This window comes from Pseudorca crassidens, chromosome 14 (genome assembly GCF_039906515.1).
Source record: "Pseudorca crassidens isolate mPseCra1 chromosome 14, mPseCra1.hap1, whole genome shotgun sequence".
NCBI classification, from domain to species: Eukaryota; Metazoa; Chordata; class Mammalia; order Artiodactyla; family Delphinidae; genus Pseudorca; species Pseudorca crassidens.
In genome coordinates, this window is record NC_090309.1 from 2,644,567 (window position 1) to 2,671,336 (window position 26,770).

Consider the following 26,770-nt stretch of genomic DNA (forward strand, 5'->3'; position numbering starts at 1 on the left):
AAATCATAAAATTATTATTAATTTTCTAATTTTAAAATACATGTATTATTTATAATTTTAAAATAATAAAATTATTTTAAATGGGATCATTTTGATCACACACATGCAGTTTACAGTACGTTTCAGCACTTCTTAGCTGTAGAAAAACACTGTATTTTATCACTATAGCTATAACTATAGTTATAGCTGATGTAGCTATAACTCTTAGAAGAATAAAAGCCAGGTACAAACACCACCTTTAAAGATCTTCAACATTCGACAGAGCTTAGCACTAAGTCTGCTTCTAACTCAAGTCACAGTAACAGAAACTTTAATCATGCCCTTAAGGTCTGAAGAATTTCACGTAGGCCATGTCTAAAATGCTGATTACATTTTTGCTTTTTTAAAATTGTGATTCTTAGAAATTTCTTTGGCAACCATGCCCCACTCACACAGCCCCCGGACTCTCTGCTTTCACTCATTTTTGCTCATTTTTGTCTTCACGACAACCCATTTTCCAGCGAAGGCCACTGGGGCCTCGAGAGGCGAGACAACAGGCCTGAGACAGAGTCCTCCTGGTTGGCCAAGATCTGAACTGTTTCCAGAATCCTGGATTTCAAACTGCAAAGAAAAGCCAAGAAGTCAACACTAAGAATGCAGATGGGCTTCCCTGGTGGCGCAGTGGTTGGGAATCTGCCTGTCAATGCAGGGGACACGGGTTCGAACGCTGGTCCAAGACGATCCCACGTGCCGCGGAGCAACTAAGCCCGTGCGCCACAACTAATGAGCCTGAGCTCTAGAGCCTGCGTGCCACAACTACTGAGACCATGTGCCACAACTACTGAGCCTTTGCTGTAGAGCCCACGATCCACAACTACTGAGCCCGCATGCCACAACTGATGAAGCCCGTGTGCCTAGAGCCCGTGCTCCGCAACAAGAGAAGCCACCGCAATGAGAAGCCCACGCACCGCAACAGAGAGCAGCCCCTGCTCGGGGCAACTAGAAAAAGCCCGCGCGCAGCAACGAAGACCCAACGCAGCCAAAAATAAAGAAAATAACTAAAATTAAAAAAAAAAAGAATGCAGAAACATCACACAAGGAAGGCAGACCAAAGCCTACGTGAGGAATAAAAATCCCAGTTTTTCCCTGGCTTTCCTCCTAAACCAGTCTTACTGGCTATCCTCAGTGCACACGGTCCACGCCGGGGCGGAGCCTGACAGCCAGCTCCCAGCAGCAGGAGCTGCCAGGACCCAGATCTAATTGACCCTGCGGTTCCACCTGCAGCAGGCGGCAGGACGGCTTCTCCACACAGCCCATTTCTCAGAAGACCTGCAGCCACAGAGGCCTATCTTCCACAGTTTCATCATTCTTCTTGAAGTTATTAGAAGCAGAGTCGCAATTTTTGTGCCACACTTACGCAGTCTGTATCTCTGAGCTTCCCTAGAAATGTTACTATATTTTTCCTGAGAACCGGGAACTGGGGGAGTTAGCAGCACAGGGAGAGCCGTGATTAGTCCAGAGGGTAGAGAAGAATGTGAAACAAGACCGCATCAGCTGTTTCACAGAGGAGGAATGTTCTCCAAGGGGGCACAGCCCGCTGGGGAGGAGGAAGGGTGGGGGTGCAGCCAGGCGTCCCGATGCGGCTCAAATATGCGTGGTCCTGCTCTCCAGTTCCCGGTACAGAGCTCCTAAGGCCTGGGAATGTCCGGAGCGACAGGAACGTCCCTGGTTATTGGTAACCAGCCCCTTACCCCACGCCCAAGCTGAGGCTAATGAAGTGGCCCAGAGCTGGCCTCCCCTCATGGCTTCGGGATGGGGCCAGGAAGGACCAGCCTTAAGGTCAGAGAGTGAGAGCTGTCAACCCCACCAGGGCAAGGAGGGGACTGGAGGAACAAGATGCAGGGAGCCTGCGGGCTGCTAAACCCCCCGATGTGCTGGGAGGAGACAGTACTCAGACTCTGCACCCCCCGGCCCCCCGGCCCCCCGGCCCTATGCCTCTCCTCCCTCAGGCTGTCCCCGAGCTGTATCCTTTGTAATAAGCCATTGATGGTAAAGGGCTTTCCCGATTCTGAGTCATTACAGCAAATCATCAAACCCAAAGGGGGCGGGGGGCAGTCACGGGAACCCCCAGTTCATGGCCAGTGGGTCAGAAGCACAGGAGCCTCAGGACTTATGCCTGGCATCTGAAGGGGTGGTCTTGTGGGACTGAGCTCTTCACCTATGGGTTCTGCACCAACTCTCAGTAGCTGGGGTCAGGATGCAACGGAAGTACAGGAGACACAGCTGGTGTCAGAGGATCCAAGACCTGGATTCACAAGTCTCTGGTCCCACGGCTACTGAGCGCCCAAGATGCAGCCGGCCTGGCTGTGTCCCACTCTAAGGACACACCGGGTCTAGAGACGGGCATGGAAGAAAAAAGCACAAACGTTTAAAAATCACATATCCCGGACTTCCCTGGTGGCGCAGTGGCTAAGAATCCACCTGCCAGTGCAGGGGACACGGGTTCGAGCCCTGGTCCAGGAAGATCCCACATGCCACGGAGCAGCTAAGCCCATGCGCCACAACTACTGAGCCTCTGCTCTAGAGCCCACGAGCCACAACTACTGAGCCCACGTGCCACAACTACTGAAGCCCGCGCATCTAGAGCCCGTGCTCCGCAGCAAGAGAAGCCACTGCAACGAGAAGCCCATGCACCGCAATGAAAGAGTAGCCCCCGCTCGCCGCAACCAGAGAAAGTCCGTCCACGGCAACGAAGACCCAACGCAGCCAAAAATAAATAAATTAAATAAATAAAAAATGGACTAAAAAAATAAATAAAAATAAAAATCACATATCCCACTGGTCATTTTTTTCTAAGTTGGAATGATATTGGGCTGTATACACACATTACTGAAATTAATTTCATCTCTCTTCCTGCTTTCTTAATGAGATGACGAGGAAATTTAAAGTTCCCTATTTAGCTCACATTTGTGGCTTATATTACAGTTCTAGCGAGCAGCGCTGTTTTAAATGCCTTCATTTCTGAAAATTCAGGGACTGAAACCCTCTTTGCACCTCAGATTTTTACGTGTAGAAAGCAAGCGGCTACCAGGATGGGAGGGTGTGCGTGACACCAACGGGAAGAAAGAGCTGATACGCACTCAGGGTGTATGGTGTGCAGGGTCCGTGGGCTGGATTCACCCTAACGCCCCCTTAGTGACGAGCATCCCAGCCTCTTAGCACAGAAAGGCGCCGAGCTCCCGCCAGCAAAGTGACAGAGCGAGGACCTCCGACTTCACCCCCGTGCGACCCTGCACACCAGGGTGGGCGGACTTCTCCTGGAAAAGGGCCAGATAAATATCTCAGGCTTTGCGAGCCAGTTTCTGCTGCAATGACTCAGCTCTGCCCCCGTACCGGGAAGACAAACACAGGCCACGTTCTAATAAGACTACTCACAAGACCAGGCTGGGAGCGGGTCTGGCCCCCAGGCCAGAGTATGCCACCCCCTGCTCTATGCTGCTAAAAGCAAGACCATGGCCCCCAAGTGGAGTCACCTGTTGTAACCCTACGTCACCAAATTGAGACCTCATTACAGTTTCTGCTCTCCCAGAAACAGAATCTTAACCCAGTGGGTCAGGAACCGCCTGACCAGCACTGGTCAGCTGCCTGGTAGACTCCTGCCACCCGTCCCCTACAGGAAAGTGAGCCTGTAATAACCCACCCACTCTGTCCAGCATCACGTCCTTGTCCCTGCTCCCTTCTGAGGATGAAAGTCCTTCATCCGTCCAGCTCCTCGAGGCTCCTCTCTACCTGCAGATGGGACACTGGCCGATTCACGAACGCTGAATAAAGCCAGTAAGATCCCTAACACTTACGCAGTTGGATTTTATTTTTTAACAACACCATGAACAGAAATAGACATTCCTAAATACGTGATTCTATCTAACATCGGTACGCCAAAATACAACATTTATAAAGGATACCTTTCACAGAATAGGGTACTGTTGAAACAAGGCTGACCCGGGAAAGTGAAAGCCTGCAAGGTCACTTACTGTTACTTTTACTGGACATCCCAGCAGGCCATTTAGGTATCGTCCCTAGAGGCAGTAAGTTCACAGCAAATGACTCGCTTCAACGTGGACGACGCACGTGACAAAAATGAAATTAAAATGTTCACCCAGGGAACAGATGGAGGAATAAGGAGGCCTCCTGGTCAGCGTAGGTCCTGCCTCTGCAGAGGGAGGGGAACACCAGGGCCCACGTGTGTCGTGACCTGCGGGGCTTCCTGCACAGATGCCACGCACCTGGGGGGGTGAGCACCACCGTACTTGAGGTCCTCTTGGACGAGGTCCCCACGCCAGCCTTCTCTCCACTCCCAACTCTGACCGACACTCTCAGCACAGCAGGAAAATGCAGCAGGAAGGCTCCGGTCAATTATCAAACTAATTTGAACACTTTTAAAAATATTGGCTCATGAATCTAAGACTCACTACAGATGGAAATGGTTTGGGGGAAAAACCCACCCGCCCTCCAGGCGGAGGGAAGGCGGAGGAAAGGAGGTGTGGGGACCGAGCAAGGCAGCCAGGCTGTGCACCTGGGGACCCTGACTCCTGGCTTCTCTGCACGGACCACCCTGAAGGGGGCCTGGTGGATAAACCCCCAGGGGATGCAGCGCAAGCGCAAAAGAGCATCGAAACCAGGAGGCGAGGGAGACAGAAACCCGTGGAGTCTGCCCCCTCCCTGTGGCCCCCAGCACCCCGCAGCTGGAACGGCCGGGCCCCTGCCCATCCCTGCCCGCATCGTGCTCCCCTCCCCCCCTTCATTCCTTCACTTTCTTTGAAAATCTTTTTAAAGGGTACACGATAAAGTGATCTCTACTCTGCCTTGAGCTGACTAGGGTTGGTCACGGAAACCCGACACAGAAGCAGGGCTGTCATTTCAGGGACAACCCCTCACCGAGGAACTCCCCCTGCCTGGTAGGGAGCACAGCCGGCTGCGGGGCAGTGAGGACCGTCAGGCCCGGATGCCATCAGTCACCTTCCGCTGGGAACCACGCACGGCGGCTCCAAACCATGCGGCTGTGTCATCTCTGGAGCTTGCACGGCTCACCTGGGCACGTCACCTGTTACCGGACAACAGACAGCTCACACCCGGCTAGAGACTCTTCCCACGTACCTCTTCTAGGCGTGCAAACGTACTGGAAACGTCTTGCAACGCTTTCTCTGAAATGGTCCTTTGAGATCAGATTACTGTTTAAACAAGAGTGGTCCCGTTACCTCTGTCTCACTTGGCCAGTGACCAAAACCAAGCTAATCCTATTCCATCACCCCCTTTACGCCCCAAACAAGGCTCCAAAGAATGACCTGTTACTAACAAAAGGGACAAGACATGCTGGGGACTCCAGATGCTGTCACAGAGTCCTTTCAAGAACAGCCACCAGGGCTTCCCTGGTGGCGCAGTGGTTGAGAGTCCGCCTGCCGATGCAGAGAACACGGGTTCGTGCCCCGGTCCGGGAAGATTCCACATGCCGCGGAGCGGCTGGGCCCGTGAGCCATGGCCACTGAGCCTGCGCGTCCTGAGCCTGTGCTCCGCGATGGGACAGGCCACAACGGTGAGAGGCCCGCGTACCGCAAAAAAAAAAGAACTGCCACCAGCCTGGAAGTAAGCTCCAAGCTTGGCCTTCGGATGACCGGGAGGGAGTTCTGACAGCAGAGAGCTCTGGCCCTGTTTCACGGTCACTCTGAGGTGAGGCCTTCTGGAACCCGTCGACTCCAGGTGCCTGTCCAGAGGGGCCCTCACACCCTGGGGGAAACTGATGCTTGTACCTGACCGAGAATTGGCGCGGCCCCTTTAGAAGGGGGGGTTTTGGAAACACCTATCAAGAACCATAAAGACATCTGTACCACTTAACTCTGCAACCCCTCGCGGAGGAACTTATGTCAAGGAACAGCTCAGTAGAAGAAAAGAAATATAAAGGAGCACACAGGCACCTCATCTACTGGAGCAGGAATTTAAATGACCGAGTCAGCGGGAAGCAGCTTACACTACTGAGGGCGCTGTCCCTCTACGGGATATTGGGCAACAAGAAAACATCACCAAATTACTAATAAGGTGGGAAAATGCTCATATTAAGAAGAGTATGAAACTGTACAAATGGTCACACATAATTTCAAGGACTAATGACAAACGTGAAAAGTCTCTCTTTTAGGATGTTAAGGTGACAGGAAGCATTTTCCTTTTTAAATACGGTCTTTAAGAGTTAGTTAGTAGGTTGCCTTTATCATTAAAAGAAACTCCACCAAAAAAAAGACAAAAAGAGCAGTGCCAGAAAAGATGTCTCAAAAAGCCAGGTCTCATATGGGAAGGTGTGTGTTCAGCCTGCACGTTCATATTCGCACCTGCAGTGCTGCAAACGTACCTGCGGAGACCAGAGCAAGTGACGGGGACCATTCTGCCCCTAGGAAAGGGCAGCTGGGAGAGAGGCAGGCACAGCGGGGATGCGGGTGCCTTAGGGATGCGGGTGCCTTAGGGATGCGGGTGCCTCAGGGATGCAGGTGTCTTAGGGATGCGGGTGCACTAGGGATGCGGGTGCCTCAGGGATGCGGGTGCCTCACGGATGCGGGTGCACTAGGGATGCGGGTGCACTGGGGATGCGGGTGCACTAGGGATGCGGGTGCCTTAGGGATGCGGGTGCACTAGGGATGAGGGTGCCTTAGGGATGCGGGTGCCTCAGGGATGCGGGTGCACTAGGGATGCGGGTGCCTTAGGGATGCGGGTGCACTAAGGATGCGGGTGTCTTAGGGATGCGGGTGCCTTAGGGATGCGGGTGCACTAAGGATGCGGGTGCCTTAGGGATGCGGGTGCCTTAGGGATGCGGGTGCACTAGGGATGCGGGTGCACTAGAGATGCGGGTGCACTAGGGATGCGGGTGCCTTAGGGATGTGGGTGCACTAGGGATGCGGGTGCATTAGGGATGCGGGTGCCTCAGGGATGTGGGTGCCTCAGGGATGCGGGTGCCTCAGGGATGCGGGTGCACTAGGGATGCGGGTGCACTAGGGATGCGGGTGCCTTAGGGATGCGGGTGCACTAGGGATGCGGGTGCCTAGGGATGCGGGTGCCTCAGGGATGCGGGTGCCTCAGGGATGCGGGTGCACTAGGGATGCGGGTGCCTCAGGGATGCGGGTGCCTCAGGGATGCGGGTGCCCTAGGGATGCGGGTGCCTCAGGGATGCGGATGCCTCAGGGATGCGGGTGTCTGCTGTGCCCCCCCACCTGCCTGGTGAAGACGCCCAGCCAGCCGCCACCAAGGGTCACCGCACACGTGTGCAAATACAACACACCCACGTGAAAACACTCCAGAAAGGCCGCCAGGACCGCACTCGGATAAATTCCCTATTTACACGGGGCGGAGGCAGCCTGCAGGGGCACAGTCGAGAGCAATATTAGGGGAGGGCAGACGGAACGTTTGGTAAGGGTCTGCGGTCGTTACTGACGTGTTCGTCCTTGAGGAAGCGTCCTCCACAGCCCTGCAGCTGGCAGTCACAGCTCCGTGCACCAACTCTTCTTCCAAGCCACTTCTTATTTTATAACGTATTTCTGTTTAATACGGGGTCAAAAACTCCAGGGACCCTTCTGCCATTAACACCCAAGAACCAAAAAGTCAAACTCTTTAATGCGAGAGATTTTTAAAAGTCCCTGACAGTTTCCTGACGCTGGAAGTTACTCTAAACCCCTAAGTCCCGAATCCACAACCCAACCCAATCACTAGACTATTAACTCATCACAAATCCCAGAACACTATTTACATTCATTTTTTTCAGATAATAAACGGATATGTATTTTCCCACTATGACGACTGAAATAATTAAATTTACAAAAACAATGACTAGGCCTTGTATCTGATTTAAGTACAATTATTCTTAGGTTTTTCTTACAGACAAAGGATTTTATGTTATGCGCTTGGGGGATGTTCTGTCATCACCGCATGACTGGAGAGACTTCTGTGAGGCAACAGAATTAAATTACTTTCCACGATGCCCATGTGGACCAGCTCTGGCCCGAGGCCTGGGTCCCAGCAGCTCCGTCATCAGACAAGACTGCACCGGACCTGCCAGGCCCCCGCCCTGTGCCATGCACGCCCTCCCCCCGTCGGAAGGGGAGGCCCAGGGCCTCCCACTCAGGATGCTTTTAAATGGTTTTCATTTTATGCGACTGTATGAGAAGACAGGCACTAAAGTATGACTTAGAAAAAGAATTTGAGATGCACATGTGCTTCTTCAGGTATGAATACGCTAACCAAGAGGGTACGGCAGGTCTAATAACGCCCGTAATTTCAAAGGAAGATGACAGCAGCCCAAATCCCAACCACCGCAACCACCACGACGTGGTGACGCAAAGACCCGCCCGTTTCCCTGACGGCCGTGAACGCCGCGGCCGTGCTCCCTACTTCCACAATGGAAGGAGACACTAATTCATAGCTAGCGAGGATAAAAATGTAAGCTTTTCACCCCAAGGCCACGGACCCCCTGAGGTCCGTCCTCTCCCCACGGGCCCCCGGAGTAAGAACCGCCTTTGGGGAGCCACTCAGAACTTCCCATGATGCCACGAACCCGGGCAGATTCAACAAATCCCTAGATTCCAGACTCGGGCGGGGCCCCAGGGAGGACCCGTCAGAGCAGAGGCTCCTGTGCTGTTGTACCAGGAACGCGTGCGGATGTGAGGAGAGAGCCCGAGCCGGGAGCCCAAGGCTGGACCAGTCCCCCACTCCTTCCCACTCCCCTGGTTTGCCGCTCTGCCGCCTACTCACTACCGTTTCCTCCAGCAAGTCCTCTTCCAACTTGAAGCTGGAAGGAAGCTGAACAGACCACCTTGTTCAGCCCTGCTTCTACATATGGAATGCTGCTTCCAGCAGACTTGCTATAAAGAAAACCCAAGCCCAGCCAATTCCAAAAATGCTGTCCTTAAACGTTTCCCAGCAAAGTGGGAGTTCTCATTTTCATGTCATGATTCTTCTACACATAGACGCCAAAACTCACATCAACAACCCCAGTCAAAACAAAAAAAATTCAGTGAAAGATTTTTTAACAGTCATCAGAAACTACAGGTCAAAATAGAAATCATAAATTATACTTTAACACGGAGACATGGATTTAAAGAAAATAATGTTCAAAAAAGCCACTGCAGATGTTTATATGCAGTCAATTTTAATAAACAAAATGCACTAATACAAGTTCTATGAACACGAATGAACATAACTGATTCTCTCTAATGTACATAGCTCTGGGGAGGGCGGAACGGTAAGGAGTATCCCCACAGGGCGCCTTCCACCTCCACCCTCAAAGCATACCGTCCGTGGCAGGGCGCAGGGGAGGTACAAACAGGAAAGTGAAAGAGGCTACCGGCCCTATTACACCTGACCCTCTCTGCACCCCAGAGAAAGGCCAACCACTCTTCCGCCTGATCAGCGACTGGAGGAAAGCCCCACGTCATCCCCTCCCCAGGCCAGCTGCTGAGCCCACGCCCTGCAGCCCCAATCTGCTAGCACGCACACCTGGAGCCGCGTCAGGGCACCTGGGCAGCTGGTAAGGGCCGCCAGAGCGGCTGTGTCCACAGATGCAGTGCACCTTCCCTGGGCTGGGGCCGCAGCAGGACCTCCGTCACCACTGAGCACTTCCTCTCGTGCAGGAACCATCTCAGGCCTCCGCCCCCCTTCGCCGGGTCTGCCTGAGCACAGGATGGCCATCTCAGAGCGTGAAGCATCGGGCCTGTGCCGAAACCAGGCAGATCTGCTGCTGGTTTTTATTTGCCCAAATTGGACAACGTCCGTGGACACTCCCATCGTCACACGTGCACACACTCACCTGCTCTCACTCACACACACACACACACACGACAGAACCATTTCAGACAAGCCTGGCACTGAGGACCGCCCTCCTCTGGCCCAGACTGACCTCTGCAGGGCAGGGTTCACGGCTGTGACTCCATTTCCCTCCACCGGACCTCTGAGGGCATTGGGCTTCCTTCCAAGACTGCAGCGCAAACAGAGGAGCCCTGGGTCACTCCCAGTGGGCCCGCAGTGGACAGCCTGGCAGAGCCGACCTCAGCCAGAAAGTCAAGGTTAGTGGGGACAAGCCACGTTGATATCATGCACCCTGGACGGGATGTGATGAAAACGGTGCTCACCCTCTGTGGTCTTCTCCCCCAAACCTGTAATCCAGCCTAATCACGAGAAAAACACAAGACAGATCCCAACAGAGGAACATTCCACAAAACACCTGACTGGTCCTTCTCGACACTGAAAATAGCGTCAGAAGGAGGAAAGTCTAGGAACTGTCACACCAAGAGGAGCCTCAGGAGACACCATGAGTAAATGGAATGCGGTTTCCAGCATGGGATCCTGGGGCAGAAAAGACCATTAGGGGAAAAGTAAGAAGATCCAAAAAAGTATGGACTTTAGTTAATAAAGTACCAGTCTTGCTTCATGAGCTGTGGCCAGGGCACCAGAGTAACGGGAGATGTTAGCAACAGTGGAAACCGGATGCTGGGGATGGCAACTCTCTGTACTCTCTTTGGGATTTTTCTATAAATCTAAGACTTCTCTAAAATTAAAGGTTTATTTTAAAATATATATGTACTATACATCCTACACATAAATCCATATATACAGAGCATAACATGAACGCCTTTCGACAATTACAAAGCGCACTTCGGAAAAATTAGTAAAAAGTCTACTCGGCAAAAGGAGATAAACACATTTATTGATTAGCTCAACACGACAGTGTAAGGTTATTTACTTGGTTGAAACGGTACAACTTTTGCTGTTCTTCAGAGAACACGTGACCTGTACTTACACACATAAAATCATACTCTACACAAGTCTGTAAACGACAACAAAAACCTCGCTTCCTGGAACGAGACCCAAAAAGACTTATTCAGCAGGCATCAAATGTTCTCCTGTTAAGGTCCCTGAGAGCCAGGAATCAGTGTATTCCAAGCAATCTTTAAAACGGCCAACACAAAACTCATAGTTCAAATTAAATTCTCGTTATTCTCAAATTAAGCTTCACTTAAACACTAAGTGAATCACGAATTAATTCCAATGCGTCACAAAGACTATTTTACAGTAACCCATGTCATCAAAAGTTAAAGGAGGAACTGTAAACCAGTTCAGTGTGAAAGAGAGGACAAATCACTAATTATGATTTGAATTGTTTTGAATGCCAGGATTAAATTATTTCCGGATGCTAAACAGAAACACAGAAACTGGTCCACCGTCTTGCTGTTAAAAGGGAACAATGATTTGGGAACTAGATGAAGCCGAGGTCAACGACCTGAAACACTGCATTTGAAAAAATACCAAAACTAACATCTATAATGGAGCGAACAAATAGTTCCCATTTCAAAGGAAACACTCGAACTCGACAATCAGGATGAAAACCAAATCTGCAAAATGCCTGAACAGGACGGAGTCACAATATTCGCCACCGACCCAGGCGAAGCAGCCATCTGACTAAACAAATCTTCTCTAGATTAAAACGCAACGGCATAATGCACTTACACCGCCATCAATTAGGGAAAAGGAGTTAGAAGTATCAGTGGGCTTCCTGACACCGGCATTCCATTAAAAGCAGCAATAAGTAGTTTTGTCCTTTTTCTTTTTAAGAGCTAACATTCGTAGGCAAATAAATCACATGTAAGCAGAGTTTACATAATCTGAAAATTACGGGGTGGTTGACCCCAAAACCACATGTTCATCCTAAGCAAACTGACAGCATGGCCTCACGCAGGCCCTGGAAGACAGCACCGTCCCGGGAAAGGAGGCTGGTGTCGGGGGAGGACAGGGTACCAGCCCCAGCTGCAATGCGGCCACAGAGCTTTACCAGCGGCAACCGGGACCATCCCTGCTCAGCGGACACTCCACGGTCTCAGGGCTACCTGACTCTCCCGAGAATATCTGAAATGAATTCTCCCTGGCCTTGAGGACTTTCCATGGTCTCCCCTGCACCACCCACAGGACCCCACAGAGAAGCACGGGCACTCATTCTGTACACTGAGGCGAGAGTCGATCGTGAACCTGCAAAATCACTCTGCTGGCTCACAAGCTCCCTGAGGGCAGGGCTCTGCGTGGTCCACCTTCCTATGTCCATAGCTCCTAGCACGGTGCTTCTGCTGTAGCCGGCACTCAAAAGTATTCACTGGGTGACAACTCAGGGACAGCAACCTAGTCCGGCAGTCTGATCTGTGGGTCAGATCGGGAATGGAGAAGGCAGCCTGTGCTTTGTCCCCGCACACGTGCCCTTCGGTCCTCCAGCCAGGTTCACAAAAAGGGACCAGCAGCCTCAGTTTACCACGCGCAGGCCGGTTCAGCCCACTCTGTTTTGAAGACCCTTCTCGAATAAGGAACTGCACAGCTGCAATTTCTAAACAGGGAAGCAGAGCCACAAAAGGTCTTTGAAAACATCAGCGTTAAGCCCCTGCTTCGCAGAAGATGAGACGGAGGTGGAGAGGTGTTAGAAGCGAGCCGGGCAGCTTGGGCCAAACTAGCAGCAGGTGGACACGCGCACCCTCACTGCTCACGGGAAACCAGACGTCTCCGAGTTCACATTTAGACCAGCTATTATTGAAGTTCAGGATGAGGCTGTTTTAAGCCAGCCCCTATCATAATGAAAAGTCAGGAAGTTACTGCATGCCGGCAAACGTTTTATTTTGAGGGAGGAGGGGATTTAAAGACAAAGCCCTAAGGAAGCCCTGCGTCCGCAGCTCCAGATCCGGGGCATGACCTGACAGCAGGACCCCTGCGGCCAGCCCCCGTCCCTGTGACCCTCACGTTCCTTCTCTCCACAGTGGCCAAGTCACAGTACTTGCTCCTCCACCGATGAGTCAGGATCAAATGATACAGTGACACACACAGAACAATTAGACACACACAATGTTATGCAGCACACAACTGCAGAGTCTCCAAGTCTGTCCAGAGAGTGACTATTAATCTTTCCTAGGTCCTTCTCAGTGCACACGAGGATGGGAGGTTAAGGAAAGAAAAAGACTGCCTGTACTTGTAACCATCTCCACCGAGAAAAGTTCAAAAATTTCCAGCGTGCTCATTCTGTGTTTATCCTAGCAACAGAACAGGAAGAGAGCAGATACAAGAAGTGACCAAGTCAAAGGGGAGAGCAATACAACAGGAAATGATTTACAGAAAACAGATCTAGATCAAGCCGAGGAAACTTCTAATTGGCAGCCCTCTCGATTTCTAGGCTTCTCTGACTTGATCAAGAAAAAGAAGGGCAGAGAGAACATGACGATCCAGGCCACCGCACAGGCAGCTCTGCCACTGAGCCAGACGCTGAGTGAGACGAACAACCCAATTATCATTTTCCCTTTCCTCCTCCCTGGATAAGGTCTAATTTGTGATATTTTGGTTCTCTCTCCCCTGAAGAGTTTATTTTAGAACTATATAAAAAAAAGGAAATAAAACATTCAAAAGCTGACAGATGTGACCAGCTCAAAGATTAGCAGGCTGAACCTAGGATCTTAAAAACTTTAGTAACAACAAAAACAGGGGTTTTTTTCCTCTAAACAATCACCAATTGTAAGGATTCTGAGCTAAGTAAACAGAGGTCTTTGATTAGACCAAACTCTGAAAATCAACTACCTATTAAAAGCAACTGATAAGGGACCCCATTACTTCCCCGTTTGTGGACATTCTAAAGGGAATGTGCTGTCACCACGGTTCAGCCAGGTTTCATAATGCTTCCTACAAAATCAGCATTTCATATTTATCTGGTCCAAAGAGGGAGAAGTAGAAAATTTAAAAAACAATGCATGCCATACTTTACCACCAACAATATTATAGATAAACCACGGTTAACTCAGTTATATTAAACTTTCTCCTTTATATACTTAACTGTAGAGGTGTATAAACACTGTTTAGCTTTCTAAATAGGTATTATTTTTGATGTTTATAAAACTGCAGGGAGGGCTTCCCTGGTGGCGCAGTGGTTAGGAGTCCATCTGCCAGTGCCGGGGACACGGGTTCGGGCCCCGGTCCGGGAAGATCCCACATGCCGCGGAGCAGCTGGGCCCGTGTGCCACAACTACTGAGCCTGCGAGCCACAGCTGCTGAGCCCGCACGCCACAACTGCTGGGGCCCCCGCGCCTAGAGCCCGTGCTCTGCAATGAGAGAAGCCACCGCAACTAGAGAAAGCCCATGTGCAGCAACGAAGACCCAACACAGCCAAAAATAAATAAATAAAATAATTTATTTTAAAAAAAAACTGCAGGGAAAAAATGATCTCCAAGAGGGCAACTGTGTGAAAGAATACATGGGCCATTAATTGAAAGGTTTAAGCAAAGTACATGAGCAGTCGCTCGTAACAAGGCTGCTGAAACACTGACTTTTCCGGCCAGTTAACCCTCTGGTGTGGGGACAGTCTGCTGCATTGTGTGAAGCTGGGTAGCATCCCTTGTCTTTGCCCACTGGATACCAGGACCACTCTCCAGTCCTGACAACTGGAAAATGTCCTCAGACACCACCAATTGTCCAGAGGGGCAGAACCACCCCTGGTCGAGAACCACTAATTTACATACAAGAGTAGAGGGTCAAGTCCCAAGTTCCTTTTTTTTTTTTTTTTAATTATTTGTTTACTTACTTATTTTGGCCACGCTCTGCTGCATGCGGGATCTTAGTTCCCCAACCAGGGATCGAACCCATGCCCCCTGCATTGGGAGCGCAGAGTCTTAACCGCCGGACCGCCAGGGAAGTCCCATCAAGTTTCTTTTTTTAATATTAACACCTGAAAAGGTATCCTCTTGTATTTGCCAAAGTGAATTGCTTTTATTTCTTAACCCAAATCTACCAGCTAGGAAAATTCAAAAACGAATGGGAATTTTCAGGTATGCAGTATGTTGAAAACATTTTCTGCCTTTGACTGTAACAACCCTCTCCGACCTGAGACATTAAGGAAAAGAGGATCTCCTTCTTCCAGAAAGCAGGGCAGCCTTCCCTCCCGGGGCTGAGCTCGCCTGGCGCAAGGCACAGTCAAGTTCAAGCAGCGGAGCCATCATCTACGACCCTCGACGGAGCCTCAGTTCCACCCAGGCACCCTTCAAAGTGAAAATGACAACGGCAGAGGGTCTGTTGTCCTTCGCCCAGTTTTAAGAGGACAGTTTCTTTATAGTCACCACCGGGTCTTATCTCCTGAACCATATGAAAGAGACTTACGACGGAGACCCTAAGAAGGGAAATGACGCAGCACAGACGTCTTAATAAAGGGAGGGGAGCTTGTACACACAAGCCAGGCCAGTCCGAAGAAGGCAGTAAGTGAACACATAAAGGAAAACCACCCTAGTGCAGGTAAGGAAGGCAGATGACTTAAGCTGCATGGCCAGGGTCGGGGAATCACACACGAATGTGAAATACAGGGAAGAACCAAAAGAAAGGAAAAATCTGCTTTTATAGCCGTCTTGCCAGATTCTGCTCCAAGTATGTTCCTTAAAAAAGAAAGCAGGGCTTCCCTGGTGGCGCAGTGGTTGAGAGTCCGCCTGCCGATGCAGGGGACGCGGGTTCGTGCCCCGGTCCGGGAAGATCCCACATGCCGCAGGGTGGCTGGGCCCGTGAGCCATGGCCGCTGGGCCTGCGCGTCTGGAGCCTGTGCTCCGCAACGGGAGAGGCCATGACAGTGACAGGCCCGCGTACCGCAAAAAAATAAAGCAAGCAGTTTGGTGAAAATTCACTATTCACCTATATCAAATGTCCTGAAACTGATTCTAAAGTAACTCCCTGAATCCCTCGTTATTTCGCGGTCTCTTAAAAATACTCCAGCAGTTTGCAGTTTTTACGTCCATGTCCCCAAGCTGGTTCCCATCACTCAGAGCAACAAGAGAGCTGTTTATCCCCAATCTCGACATCTCCCCACCACCCCTGCCCCCAACACACACGGACTTGAAAACAGGGACACAAGCTTTTAAAGGGACTGCCCTTAAAACGAACACAGCTGGAAAGGGGGAAAGAGAGACAGAACCGCTCTTCTGTAGCCAGGCTTGCAAGTGACGTAATTAAAATATCGGTTGACTTGCAGACATCCTTAAACGCTCAGCCAAAACTCATAGGATACGAAACTGAGGCACATCCTTCAAGGAAGATCGATGCCGACACTGATGGGCTTCGTCCAATGAGACAGCCGCTGGCGCCTTCTCTAAGCATCTCACGCCCATCTCTCCCTCTTCTAAGATTCTTCCCGAGCTGGCCGCCCTCTCCGCGGCTGGGAGAATTATTAAGCTTGTTTAAGTAAATAAATCTTTGCTGCTCCTCCTGGGACAGGCTGCATGGAGAGAAGCAGCTGGACTGCAAATCTAAGCCTGTGAATTCAGAGAGCCCGCCCACGTGACAGCCCATCGGAGACCGCCTTCCCGACCTGGAAACACACAGAAGTCCCCCCCACAGCACCACACTCTCGATTGTACGTCAGTTCCATCTGCCCTGAGGGGAGGCTACCCAGTGCTTCCAGGGCCCTCCAACAACGGAAGGGCGAGTTTAGGATGGTCCGGCACTACGAGCCTCGCTTAGGACGGCAGCCGATGTCGAAGTTCCCACAAAGTTAGCTCAGCAGTCTTCCAAAATTCCAAATCACCTGAGAATTCATCAGAAAAGCAAGTTCTCAGGCCCCCCTGCAGACACACTCTGGTGTGTGTCCAGCCATGTGAGTCTGAAGGAACCCTCCAGGGATGCTGAGGCCCTGCTCTGGGCTGGAGAGTGTGCCTGTCTGGGGGTCCCCTGGCCCGCGGTACTCAGAAAGGAGGGCTGGCGGGCACGAGCTGCAAGGCCGGGGACGCTCACGGGTGTGCCTCTGTGACTCTCCGCGGCACACCCGCCAGGACCACTGGAGCAGCCGGTGCTTATTCACGATGTCCTTCCAAAGTCCAGGGCCTCCAGCATAACTTGGCTGGTAAGAGGTTCCCAGAATGAACGACCTCCAAGCTCTGCTCCCTATCAATGGTTTTCCATTATGTTCCTCCAATCTTACACCACCATAAAAGTTTACAGCTCTGTTTACGCATTTTCAGATACACCTTAATGAAGAGATGGTGGCCTAGCTTAGTGGATAAGAGCAGAGCCTCAGAAGTCAGACAGCCTGAGTGTGAATTCCAGATCTGCCACTGACCAGCTCTGGAACCTTCGGCAGCCTGACCTGCTATGTCTCCATATCCTCGACTATAAAGAGAAACACAGCAAGAAATCACACTCAGGCTGTTTTTTATAGAAATTTATTTATTTTTATTTATTTATTATTTTTGGCTGTGTCGGGTCTTCGTTGCTGTGCGCAGGCTTCTCATTGCGGTGGCTTCTCTTGTCACGGGACACGGGCTCTAGGTGCGTGGGCTTCACTAGTTGTGGCACGCGGGCTCTAGAGCGCAGGCTCAGTAGTTGTGGCGCATGGGCTTAGTTGCTCTGCGGCACGTGGGATCCACCCAGACCGGGGCACGAACCCGCGTCCCCCGCACCGGCAGGCGGACTCCCAACCACTGCGCCACCAGGAAAGCCCCACACTCAGTTTTTGAAGGCATTCAATGAGCTAGTATTTTGTGTAACGTGGTCAGCACAGTCACTACAACGTGTGGTGTGTGTGCGTTAGGGAAGAAGCCCGTGATCACTAAAGAAATATGACTTTTAGGTTCTATACTTAGAAATTAAGTACTTAAATATATCGGAAATACACTGAACACTAACATTCCCAAAAAGTTATTTTGCATTGGTAACGTAACCTCTAGAATTCTACACACATTTGAAAACATTTGTAAAATATACAAGTATCCTGATTATCGGTAACCACATCTGGTTTGAGCACTCTAAAACTGCTTGAGTGCCTGCAATACCACAGTATTCCTTACAGCTACAGATGACACCTTTCCCACTACAGAATGATAATTACCATTATTATGATCCCAGGCTGCTTCCTCTATGTCTTTTCAGCTATCTCAACTCAGGAAAACACAGGCTAAACGAAGCTTGCATCATTAAAGGGTACAGACCTGTGCCCTCCAGCACGCAGCCACCAGCCTCGTGGGGCCGCTGAACACCCCAATGTTGCGAGGGGAGAGGCACGCCATGAACGGAGAACACGTGCCGGCTTTCAAAGACTTCACGCGAATAGGAGAATGTGAATCGTCACATTAATAACGTTTTATGTTGAACACGTGGAAATAAAGATACTTTGGCTCTACCAGGTAAAAGAACAGACTGTGAAAATTAGTCTCACTTGTTTCCTTTTACATCTTTAACGTGGCTACTAGACAGTTAAAAGCCCCCCTGTGGCTCGCGTTATATTTCAATGGGACAGCACGGCTCTTGACAATCTTCAAGGGGCGTTTTCAGGAAACACCCCACATGAAAACAGACACAGGCAGCGTTTTCGGCGCCAGCCTCTCCTCCTTCCTTAAGGGTCAGGTATAGTTCCGGGGCACTTGCGCCGTGATGCTGTTATTACAAGGGTAACACTGAATCGGCCCCAAAGTACAGAAGTCTTTAAAAATAAACTCACAATAAACGTTATCACAACTAGCAGGCTGCCATCCAGTGTGTACTGGGGGCGGGGAAGCATATTTAGAGGCTGAGAAAGCAGTGAGGAGCCCGTGGTGCAGGCCCACAGTAGCCACATTGAGGACGGGGGACGCTGACCCGAGGGCAGTGGGGAGCCAGCGATGGGACCACGGCCAGGCTCGGGTACCCGGGCGCAACGAGCAGGGTGGTAGGCGTGGTGAAAGAGGTGTTCCGCCAGTGCAAGTGAGAGGGGAAGTACCGCAGGGCTCAAGTGTAAGAGATCTTTTGGAGGTAAAATTAATAAGATTGGGATTTGGGAGGCAAGGGAGAGTCCAGGATGACGCAGTGAGTCAATGCTGGGGACATTAACGAGAAGGCAGGCAGGTCAGGAGGCGGTGCCAACAGCTGTGATGTTCAGAGTTTTCAGTGGAAATGACCGGAGGGAGGTCGGATGATTCACTGGAATGACCGACTGAGTCAGGAGTGAACAGGTTTGCAGCTGGAGAGCTGCGGTCACACAGGTGATCACCTAGAACAGCTCCCACCGGCCCAGGCCAGCAACACAGGCAGCGATCAGCGTGGACGTCACCGAACCCTCCCGCACCCGCCAAGGGGACGCTGGCTCCCAGCAGATCCACAGTCTTAGCAGCAGCCCCAGCGATGCTCCTGGCCGCAGGTCCCATCCGTGGCCAGGAAACGCTCTCGTTCCCGCACCAAATCCAGCACTTTCCGTACCTGTTGTATTTGACCATGATCCTGATCCAAAAACCCTGCTGCAGCGGAGCCAGCACCGGCTGAGGGGAAGCGTCCACAAACGGAATCGGTCAGGGCTAGTTCTCTCTCCTAATGGTTCTCCTCAAAGCCTGAAGCATCTGGATCCCAGCGGCCGCCTTCCCCGCGTGTGGAGGCTGCGTGATGAACGCTGAGCTGCCAGCCCCTCCCCTCCCCGCCACAGATGTCCTCAAGCACCAGATTCCAGATCGGGGTGACAGAAGCCACAGGAAGCCCTAAAATCATCAGCCTGGTTTTGAACAGAGTGACGCACTGTTATGAACTGAACTGCCCCCTGAATTCACATGCTGAAGCCCTCACCCCCGACGTGCCTGCATCTGCAGAAAGAGCCCTGGCAGCAACTAAAGTTCAATGAGGTCAGAGGGGTGGGGCCCTAACCCAACAGGACTGGTGTCCTCCTAGGAAGAGGAACAGACGCCAGAACGCCCCACATGCAGGGCGTGTGAGGACACAGCAGGAAGAGAGGCTCACCGAGAACTGAGTCTGCCAGCACCTGGATCCTCACTTTACAGCCTCCAGAAGGGCGAGAAATAAGCTTCTTTTTCACGCTCAGCCTGTGGGATCTGTGAGGGCAGCCTGAGCAGGCGTGCACACACTGAATGGGGACAAGCGCCCTTCAACTCGCAGAGAATGTCCAGGCCAACGGGCTCAGACACCAAAATCAGGACAGGAGGTCACCTCCAGAGTGAACTCACCTGCCCACCCTGCTCCCACCTGCAGCCGGGCAGGGGCCCACACGCTCCGCCCATCAGGACCTGCGGCAGACCCGCAGCCTCCCAGGGACTACCACGCCCAGCACCTCTGGGGGTCGTCTCCTCCTGCTGAGCAGCCAGGGGGCTCTGTCACCCCGCCACTGTCTCTGGGCTCCGGGGTCCTCACACAGACATCAGGGCCGGAGCCCACGTCACCATGTTATTTTGATACTAAGTATGGTGGTGGATGGGAAAGCTAATTGGTAAGCCATAATCTTCCATCTGAACACTAGTACCTGTTATTTTTATCTGACTTGGGCGTTTCAGATCTTCCTTTAACTACCAACCAGCAAAACGATCCCACTTTCCAAAACTCTCAAAAGGGGAAATTGCAGTATTTCGATTCTGAGTGCACTTGAAGCTTCTTTTCTTAAAAACATTAAAAAATGGTATAAAAAGAGGTAAGAGGACACTACATGGCTAGCTTACCAGGCCGGGATAACAAATGCTCTGTCCAGAGTTTCCAGTTCAGGTTAACCTGGACAGACAACCTATTGAAAAGTAAAATATTTAGGCATCCCACCAGGGGGTGATGTAGCTGGTTTGCTTTTCATCTTGCTTTTTTTTTTTTTTTAAATTAATTTTAGCTTCAGGACTATAAATGACTCGTTTGACAGAGAATTTACCAAATAGAGAGGCCACCAGACCAAATCCTCCCATTGTCTGGACCTGGACGTGCTGGAAGCAAAACCTTATGAACCTAGAGCCTTAATGACTGACAGGCTCAGAACTCGATATTCACGTGTTCAGTCAGTATTTTCTGGGCATCCGCGTGTACAAGGAATGAACACAAGCCACGGGGCCAACTGTGGCAAATGCATGTGTGTGCGTTGGGGGAGGGAGTTATAACTGGTTAATGTTAATTATACCTTCAGAAATTGACACACTTTGGGATCCATTCAAAGTGAAACGCAGGAAAAGAAAAAAACAGTCTCATTTTTAAAACTGTGTTACTAAAATGGCCTAAAGAAACAAGAAACTATCTTTACTTTAGCTCCATACTTTGAAACCGTTAAATGGCTCTCCTGACCTCCTTCTAAACTGTCTTAACTCAAGCATTTAACAGTATCAGCACGATGTCATTTTTAGCCTTTGAAAACAGGCCACAAAGGGTTTCCATCACTCATTTTAGGAAAGAGAAACATTTTGGAAGGGCCATTTGCAACTCATCTGGATGGGAAAACTCATCTTGCAAGCCTCGGATTTGAGTCGTGGGGAGTTTCCAGTTCATCTGTGAAGAAAGTCAGCTTACTAGATTTCCAAACGTGGTCCACCACCCTACCCTGCAGTTCTAGCGAGCAATCTTCTGCTTGATTTTTCATATAGGAGAAGCATCTCACCGGCCCTCTCCCCTGGTTCACGGGAGGCCATTCTGGGCAGTGAGAAGCATGCATATCCCGGAGAAACATGTGTAACACAACCTCATCCAGCCAATGCTAATGAAGTGACCGAGGAGAAAGCTCCAGGTCATTCTGGGCAATGGAGAAGACTTCAGGGTATTTTAAAAGGTTATCCAGTTTGTATACACACAAGGAAGACTTCAGGTATGTTTACAGTGGATGACAGCACGTCTCAAATACTGTGTACATGTGATCTGTTTGTTGGAAAACCTCAATAATCGCCCAATGCAAATATTTTAACAGAGGCTGGGAAATGTGGCAGCTTCAAAGAGATGAGGGATGAAGAGAACTGAAGTACAGGGCACGTAATAAAGAAAACCTCAAAGCCTGACAAATGAGCACAGCTAGTTGCGATCACCTTCATCAGGCCCCACCTTAAATGCAGAGCGAAGGGGACGGGTCAGCCTATCCTCCAGATGGCAATGTCATCCCGTGGCCCAGAATCAATCCTGCTGAGTACTTAGGTAGCAGCTGAGACGCTCGGGGCCCAGGTGAGGCCTCTAGGTTACTACCAGCTCACAGCTGCTTTAAGTTCCCAATTTCAGCCTCAACTAGCTGCAGCCAGAGGACCACTAAGATCTGGCCACTTTCTTCAAAACTACATCTAACCAACCTGGAGGAGAGAAACATCACAGTAGGATTTTCCCTCCTGGTCACTAATTCAGAAACACGGTTAACACCCACATCTGGGGAAACCCCTGTTCCAAACACCTAAAAGCCTACACCGACAGCTGAGTCTCCTGGTTAGGCCCACTCGACCTGCTCGTGTTCACTGGCTGCTACCCTCTTTATACGACCCCACCACCCATGCCTGAATCCTGTCATTCATTTACCCGTTCATCTAGGGCCCCTGGGTAAGTGAATTAAGGGAGTGTTCAGAAGCAAAGTTTAGGTCTGCTTTGATAAGTTAATTTCAGCCCAGATTAATTTCATTTTCAGTCGTTTTAAGTCCTGTTGCTTACGATATCAAATGCAGTGGGATGAAACACACCCTGAATAACTCTCATTCCTACCAAAATCCCTTTGGCGAAGCCCAGGAGAAAGCCACACTGGGTCGGGACCAGGTAAGGACCCCCCTACCTGTGGGTCCCGCAAGCCACACCCGGTGGCCTCTCGGGGTGCGGTTTCTTTGGGGTCAAAGGAAGGGGTGGGCCTGCGCGGGCCCAGCGCTGCGGCCTGCTCATCCCGTTGTGCAGACGCAAACTTGCCAGGTTCAGCCTTAAACCTGTTGGCAAAATAAACAAAGCCAAATACGGGGGACACTGCCGACCTGACCTGTCCTGGGTGCCAGAGGCCGACCCGCGCCCGCTCCTGCTTTGTCCCCAGCGCTGTAGAGACGCCAGTGAGTCCGGAACCCCCGGGCACCCGCGCAGCCCTTCCAGGGCGATCTCCACGGTCCACAAACGAAAGCGTTTTGCGATCACACCCCCCGCACACTCCACGCCGACTGCGCTCACCAGGGGAGTTACCGTCTACGCCCTCAAGTCACACACCGAATTCTTCCAGAACCTCTGGGTGGTTCGATCGCCCAGAATAAGCCCAGGGCAGCGCGATCGTGAGAAACTTTGTTTCCGGGGCCGGTGATCTCGGGCAAGATGCGGAGCCCGGCCCCGGCACAAAGCGCCCCGGCCCGGAGAGCCTCCCGTACGCCAAGTGACAGCAGCTCCGCAAGGGTTCGCAAACAGTCGCGACCCACAGAAGTTCCGGGGGCCGCGCTCGCCTCCCGCGTCCTGAGCGGAGCCTGCGATCCGCGCGGTCCTCCCCGGGGGCTGGCCCGGCCCCCGCTCCGCGCCCCCGCGCGGGCCCAGTCCCGGGACCGCCGCGCAGGCCCGCCCAGCCCGCCCGGCCCAGGGAGGGGACGAGCCGGAGATGCCGGCGGCCGCGGGGCCAGGCCGCGAGGGCACCCGGCCCCCGGCCCCGGCGCGCCCCGCCCCGCCAGCCCCGCGGCGCCGCAACTCCGAGAGCGGCCCAAGTTGGCGGCCTCCGCCCCGGCCCCGGCCCCGGCCCCGGCCCCGGTCCCCGGTCCCCCGTCCCCGCCCCGGCCCCGCTTACCTCGCGCGCCGCCCGCCGAGGCCGGGGCAGCGGCGCGGGTCCCGGGCGGCGGCCGCGCTGCGCCCGCCCAGGCGCCGCTCTTTGTCTGCGCCCCTCGCTCCTCCCGCCGCTCGGCGGACGCTCAGGCCCGGGCGGACCCCGCGGGCCCGGCCGACCCCCGCCGCCGAGCCCCGCGCCCGCCGGCCCGCTCTGCTCCGGCCTCCGCTCCCGCCGCGGCGCCCCCGCCCCTCCCGGCAGCGCCCGCCGCGCGCCCTTCCTCCTCCGCCTCCTCCGCTCCGCCCCGTGACGCCGCCGGGGCCGCCCAGGCCCGCGCGTCCGCCGCCCGGGACCCACCTGGGCGCGCACGGCGGCCGGGCTCGGGCGGCGCTGGGACCGGCGCGGGGTTCGCGGCTCGCGGCTCGGCCGGGGGCGCAGCCCGGCCCGGGGGACCCTGCGCGGAGCCGAGCGGGGCGCGGAGGGGAGGGGAGGGGAGGCCCCGCTCCGACCCTGCGCGCTGGCGGAGCGAATAGGAGGACGGTAGAGGCGAGCAAGGCAGCAACTTCGGTATCGAAGGACCGGCGGGTGGTCTTTCCATCGTCTTTTTGTTTGATTTTCTTATCGGGACGCCCTGGGGCTCGGCCACCGCCCCCCTCCCGGAAGCCTTCGCCTGGCACCCTCGGCGAGGCAGGCCTGCGGTCCATCAGAAAAGTGACTTACAGAAAAATGTCACTTCCTCTCTGTAACTGCTTCTGGGCATTTTTATTTGTTTGCCTTGTATCTATTTACTTTCCCAACCAGACACTTTTGGACTCTCTATTATCGTCGGAAGCACTTCTTAAAAGCAGGGGAGGAAACCCAAAGTGTGTGCCTGAGTTCCCTCGTGTCCAGCTCGAGCCCGCCCACCGGGCAGAATCCTGGAAGGAGCTGTAGGAATGTGGGCCCCAGAAGGAGTTGTCACTGGTAGTGGGACCCTCCGGTCACCTGGCCACATGCTTACCTGTAACCCCAGAGGAGAGGGAAAGACGCAAGGTTCCTTAAACAGGCACATGTATCCAGATGTCTGTCATGAATCCCCTCCCCATATGGCTTCCCAAAAGGAAATCCTGGTATTCAAATGATTCTGATTTCCTGGTGGAATAGCCCGGTTCCATGTTAATGAGATTCCTTCTTAGGCTCCTGGTTTCTCATTATATTAAAGCAATAATAGTTTACCCGAGGTGACAAGGCGTTGTCACTGAACGAACGGCTCATGCCCTTCCTTGTTCCCCAACAGAAGTACCCAAGGAGGGTCCTTGGAGCCCGTATAACTTTGAAGTCGCAGTTGAGTGGTTGACTCTCTGCTTCTTCAACTCTGGAACAAGTGTTTCTGAACCTATCTAAAATCTATCAAATGGGGAGATGATATTTACCTCGCTCCCCTGTAAGTCCCCGGCATGCTTCCTGGCAGTAGGAAGCCGTCAGTGGTCAGTGGCTGGAGGGGATACAGTGCACTGAGCCAGGATGGGTCCAAAGTCAGGGAGTTGGACAGCCAGCTGCTCCATGGTGTTGAGAAAGAAGCTCCCTCAGTCCATTGTTTTGTGAAAACTTTGTCTTCCTAATAAGGAGAGCAGAATTATAATAAGTGGTCTGGCCCAATTTTAAATTAGTTTACTCAAAATGGGTATAACAACATTGACCCAATTTTTTACTGCTTGTCTGTTTTATAACCTTTGCTGAATCAGGAGTTGAAGTCCTCATCCTTCTCTGATTCTTTTTTGTGTGTGTGTGGTACGCGGGCCTCTCACTGTTGTGGCCTCTCCAGTTGCGGAGCACAGGCTCCGGACGCGCAGGCTCAGCGGCCATGGCTCACGGGGCCCAGCCGCTCCGCGGCATGTGGGATCTTCCCGGACCGGGGCACGAACCTGCGTCCCCTGCATCGGCAGGCGGACTCTCAACCACTGCGCCACCAGGGAAGCCCCTTCTCTGATTCTTTGTAAAGTCACCAAGGACATTATCTAAAACCCAATGTCTCTTTCTCGGTCTTTATCCCATGCAGTTTTCCGAAGCACATGGCATTTGTGCTATTTCCTGAAATGCGGTTGTCTGTTCGATTATGTAACACAGCTACCTTTCTGACCTGCCCATGTCTGTCCTTGTCGGGCATGCTGTCCTCCCAAACTCTAAAAGTCATATTCCCAAAGCACACTTTGGCCCTTTGTTTTTCTTCTGATACGTGCCTTTTTTTAAAGAGAGTTGGTCATGTTTTGTACGTTTCCAGCCTGACGTTCAGTGATTAACTCCCAGATCAGCAGGCTTACACAGCTTCCTGCTCATCTGCAGCCCCTCTGGGCAGCTCCTCAGCTTTCCAACATCACCAGGTTCAGAAGGAAACTTATCTCCTTCCCGAGGGAGCTCCTCCTCCGGTGGCCTCAGGCTTGGCCAAGAGGCCACCAGGCATCTCAGCTCCTGGGAGAAAGTCATTGCAATTCGACTTCTTCCTTCCTTCTCTCCAGCCTTGGCCTTGGCAGGAAGCAGAGTGGCCTCCTCAGCCTTTCTACTCCCAGATGCCCCGTGAGAACAAATGGCCTGGGATGGGCCAATAAACTCCTCCCACTCAGGACTCTGAAACTGGAGAGGGTACCAAAGGCCAGGGAGGAAGAGATGGAGTTTGCTTTCGCCGGAAGGATCCCAGAACTTCCCTACGGAGCCCATGAACCCTCCTGGTCTCCCCCTTCTCCTAGCTCCTCCAGCCCCGCCCTCTGCAAACTACCTGATATCCTTCAGTAAGTCCCTGTTCTGCTTAAGATAGCCAGAGGTACTCTTCCTTCTTGCAACCGAAACCCCTAAATGATGCAAACACTAGGATTTTGAAAGCTGGAAACAGATGGGGAGGGAGCTTAGAACCCTGAGGACAGAGAGGGGGAAAGTGGGAGGACTCCAGGAGGACAGAAGATATTCCATTTAGAAGGAGCAAAGGATGCCTGCAGAGGATCCTGAGGAGATAAGACCAGGAGATACAGGAATTAAGTGTGGACATCATCATGGTGGCGGGATGACTCATTTGGTGCCTGTACCAAAGAACGCCGAAAGGTAAGAAAAAAAGAGCGGTCAGACGTTTGCGACACTTACAAAAATAAAAGATAAAAATATAAAAATAAATTTAACAAAAGAAGTCTGCAACACTTAGAAAGGTAATAACTCAAACTGGGGTGGAGTGACTAGACGGAGGAAGGATAAACTGGGAGATTGGGATTAACATATACACACCACTATATATAAAATAGATAACCGACACGGACCTACTGGAGAGCACAGGGAACTCTA

The 26,770-nt window shown here is 52.1% G+C and overlaps 1 protein-coding gene across 3 annotated transcripts in view; it reads right to left on the reverse strand.

Moving 5' to 3' along the window:
* Nucleotides 1–23,684, reverse strand: part of NCK2 (NCK adaptor protein 2) — a 134,626-nt gene extending 110,942 nt beyond the window's left edge. Inside the window, exon 1 of one of the 3 annotated variants that reach the window (XM_067704024.1) lies at nucleotides 23,489–23,684. The gene's annotated coding sequence lies outside the window, so the exon portion shown is untranslated. Of the gene's footprint in view, nucleotides 1–22,516; nucleotides 22,662–23,488 lie in introns of those variants that run through there. The other 2 variants (XM_067704020.1, XM_067704023.1) reach the window with 2 other exon arrangements.
* Between the last annotated feature and the right edge of the window lie 3,086 nt (nucleotides 23,685–26,770).